The sequence below is a fragment of the Rhinolophus sinicus genome, chromosome 3 (genome assembly GCF_057876585.1).
Source record: "Rhinolophus sinicus isolate RSI-liver-muscle chromosome 3, RSI-T2T, whole genome shotgun sequence".
Taxonomy (NCBI): domain Eukaryota; kingdom Metazoa; phylum Chordata; class Mammalia; order Chiroptera; family Rhinolophidae; genus Rhinolophus; species Rhinolophus sinicus.
In genome coordinates, this window is record NC_142503.1 from 146876698 (window position 1) to 146881059 (window position 4362).

At 39.4% G+C, this 4362-nt stretch overlaps 1 pseudogene; it reads right to left on the bottom strand.

Annotated features, from left to right (window-relative positions):
* Nucleotides 1–3427: 3427 nt before the first annotated feature.
* Nucleotides 3428–3815, bottom strand: LOC109455484 (histone H2A.Z pseudogene; annotated as a pseudogene).
* Nucleotides 3816–4362: the final 547 nt, after the last annotated feature.

Genomic DNA, 4362 nt, shown 5'->3' on the forward strand with positions numbered 1-4362 from the left:
TAACTGTTGTTTGCAATAGGCCATTTACCTAAATATTAAGAAAATGTATCTCTGACCTATATTGCCTTGTATTTTGTCCATTAATGTTGATTTAAAAAAATGAGTTCAAGTGCTAGGTTGGCGAGAGTTCTGGTTAGCCTGGAAAAGCTGCAAGGAATTCTCAGGGCTATTCAAATGCACAGCAGCTAAGTTTCCTCTGGAAAGAGGCTGCTCACTTTCCTCTTATTACTCCTTGTTGGCATGTGACGTTTTGAGTCACTGTGGAGCCTAGGAAATGACCTGGAGTGTGGATGAACAGCCTCGGCTGCAGCCTGCGTTATTGACTACATGATTTGTTGGTTATATGATTTTTCACCTCATCCTCTTCTCAAAATGTAAAAGCAATCATAACTGTTACAATTGCCAAACATCACAACCGACCTCAAATAAGTCATTTTTTTTGACATTTACAAATATAGAAAAATAAAAGTAATACAGCACACACATAAATTCAAATTATACCAAAAGGCGTAAGTGAACAGTAAAAGCTAATCTCCCCCCACACCTTTCAACACTCAAAGATGACACTTGATTTTCTAGTATCTTTTTCAGCATGTATACATTTTACAGAAATGCAATAATATTTACTCATACTGTCTTATTCCTTTTTTTAGAAGCGCATTTTCCCTACTTAACACATTGTGTAAGCTCGTTTCTAGGAGTAACTCTAACTTATGCTTTTTTAATGGCCATCTAATATTCCATTCAATGAATACTTGATAATTAATAATAGTCCTTTATCAGTGAGAATTTCAGTTGCTTACAACTTTTACCACCGGAGTTGTTTTTGTGATTTTATAAATGTATTTATTCACAAGACAAATTTTAGTAGTGTTATTGGATGGGTTGAAAGATGCTCACAATTACCATTGTGCTAGGTGTTGTCAAATACGGTTACATCCGTTCACATGCCTGCTTAGAAGAACTGAGAGTGTATGCGTACCAACAAAACCACACGATTGAAAAAATAGGAATATGATTAGGACATTATACTCTTAGGACTGTTTTCTTATTTTACCAATAATGGGGTCCTCCAAGGTGTTGGGTTCAGCTAGTTTTCCTTCTCAAATGACCCAGAAGTGGCTTGGATTCATTTTCACGTTCTCCCCAGATTTTACGCAATCTCTTTTCTCCTAACTTATTTTTTTTAAAAATTGTTTATCTGTCAGTTACAATTGACCTTCAATATTATTTTGTATTAGTTTCAGGTGTACAGCATAGTGGTTAAACATTTATGTAATTCATGCAGTGACCCCCGATTAGTCTAGTACCCACCTGGCACTGTACATAGTGGTTGCAACATTATTGACTATATTCCCTATGCTCTACTTTACATCCCTGTGACTATTTTGTAACTACCAGTTTGTACTTCTTAATCTCTTGACCTTTTTCACCCAGCTCTCCAACCTCCTTCTTCTCTGTCAACCATCAGTTTGTTCTCTGTAGCTACGTATCGGTCTGTTTCTGTTTTGTTTGTTTATTTTGTTCTTTAGATTCCACATATAAGTGAGATCATATGGTATCTGTCTTTCTCAGTCTGACTTATTTCACTTAGCATCATACCCTCTAGGTCCATCCATGTTGTCACAAATGGTAAGATCTCCTAACTTCTTGATTTGGGCCCTCTCCTGGGCTATGTACGGCTCCCTGGATGGGGTCTGTGTCATCTCCTGGAGTTTACATGGCCATTTTCATAAATTTCAATACAGCCAATGGCCTTCTTTTGTCAGTTAATTTCAATTTTTATTCAGCAAGTGCTGATTAAGAACCTACTGTGTGTAGGTACAGGATCCGCATCCTCTGGGGATTATGGGTCATCTGGGGAGACAGACATGCAAACAGATAGTTACAACCCTGTGGTGAGTGCAGGACAAGATAGAGCCGTTTGCAAGGTCTTCTGGGACTAGAGAAGGGAAAGCACTTAACTCTGCTGCCCTATGCCAGAGCGGCCTCTCGAAGGAGGTGATAACTGAACCGAGGCTTAAAAGATCAACAGTTGCTTATACTCAGTGATTCCACTTTAGTTATATTCTAAAGAAAGTCTTGAACATGCACATAATAAGACAAGCACTGGCTGTTCATTATAGCTTGTTTGTAAGAGTGAAAAATTGGAAGCAAACTAAATGTCCACAATCGGGAAATGAATAAATGTGGTATAATCAGGTCATGAGGCAGTATTTAGCTCTTAAAATAAGTGAACCAGATATACCGTGTTTCCCCGAAAATAAGACCTAGCTGGACAATCAGCTCTAATGCGTCTTTTGGAGCAAAAATTAATATAAGACCCAATATTATATGATATGATATGATACGATATGATATGATATGATATTATGCCGGGTCTTACATTATAGTAAAATAAGAGTGGGTCTTATATTAATTTTTGCTCCAAAAGACGCATTAGAGCTGATTGTCCAGCTAGGTCTTATTTTAGGGGAAACACGGTATAAGTATCATTATGAATAGATCTTAAAAACATCATGTTGAGTGAAAAAAGTAAGCTACAGAAGGGTGAAAGGATGAAAAAAGTATATATCATTATAAAAACATAGACAATAAAGCCTTGGGTTTAGGGATATATGCATGTAGAGAAAAAGAAGGAAGTTGTTGATAGGAAGAATAAACACCAGCCTCAGGAGCGTGGTTATGTGGGATGGGTGAGGCAGAAGGAGAGAGGGATTGGGGAAGAGGAAAAAGGGGGTTTCAACTGCTCCTGTAATGTTTCATTTCTTTACAAATGATGTAATCAATTAGGACAAAATGTTCACATCCATTACATGTAAGTGGTGGGTACATTGGTGTTCACTTTGTTATTCTTCGTATATTTGAAGATTTAAAGAAGAATGAATAGGGTTTCTATTGATGGATAAGCTGGGGCGCTGTGTGTTTCTTTGAGGAGGCAGTTATTTTAAGGCTATTTGCCATTCTGGGTTAATCTGGGCCACACTCTTGGAAGGGAGGGAGGAAACATCTTTTTTAGGACGACTTCTAGTGTTGTTTTTTGTTTGTTTGTTTTAGTTTGGGATATGACCTTTATTGAGTGTATCCACAGGAGTGGAAACAACGTCTGTACAAAACCAAATGTTTGTTACTATAAATTGTGCATCACAGTAAAAATCCAAACAGTTTTTTAAAAACAGTCAACTCAATCAAAACCCACTACTTCAGATCAATAGCTTCTTTGAAGCCACAGTAACACATAAATATGGTTAAGACTCGAATGCAGAAATTTGGTTGGTTGGAAAGCTAATTAAACTTCCAACTTGCTCAAGTGGAATTACAAAAAGGCAAAATAGTGTTTTTCACAGAGATACAGTCCACTGGAATCACCACCACTGGACAGCTGTTAGAGGACTTAGAGTCCTAAGCTGATAAATCCAGGCATTCTTTAGACAGTCTTCTGTTGTCCTTTCTTCCCACTCAGAGATTTGTGGATGTGTGGAATGACACCAGCAGCAGCAATTGTAGCCTTGATGAGAGAGTCCAATTCTTCATCTTCACGAATAGCAAGTTGCAAATGACGATGGGTAATACGCTTCACCTGTAAGTCTTTGATGCATTTCCTGCCAATTCACGCACCTCTGCAGCGAGGTACTCCAGGATGGCTGCGCTGTACACAGCAGCAGTCTCGCCCACATGTGCCCATGGGTGGGCGTCCTAGATTTCAGGCGTCAGATACAGCCTGCCCACTGGAAACCACAAGCCGGCCTCTCTGCCGGTGGCACGGCCCTCGTCTTGGCCTTTCCGGAGTCCTTCTCAGCCTTACCACCAGCCATTTCAAGTTCTGCAGAAGCTCAAACAAGCAAGGCGGAGAAAAGACTAGTTAGACAGCAAGCGAGATCCCACCGCCTTCTCCTTCATCGCAGCGTGATTCAAACTGCCGACTTCTAGTGGTTTTAAACTTTAATAACCCCTTGAGGTCCCCCAGAGTCCCTCCCTGGGCTACTGCTAGGGTGGGAGGAGGGCTTTTACCAGGTAGGGCTCGGGCTCCCACTCCTCCTCAGCCAGAGGAGACTCCCTTACATTTACTGTGTTTGTTTGCATACTCATGTAAGATACCCTTTGAACAAAGGTTCTGAGCCTTAAAAAAAAAAAAAAAGAAAAAGTTTGGAAACACCTGACCACCTGACTTGGGCAGTCCCTTGCCTGGGTGGTTGTTCTCGCTCTCTCTCTTTTTTTTCTGGTACATAATAGGTGTTTAACAGTTTACTTCCTTTATTTATTTATTTAAATTAGTTTTCAGTTACAGTTGATGTACAATATTGTATTAGTTTCAGGTGTACAACATAGTAATTAGACATTTATACAACTTATGACGTGATC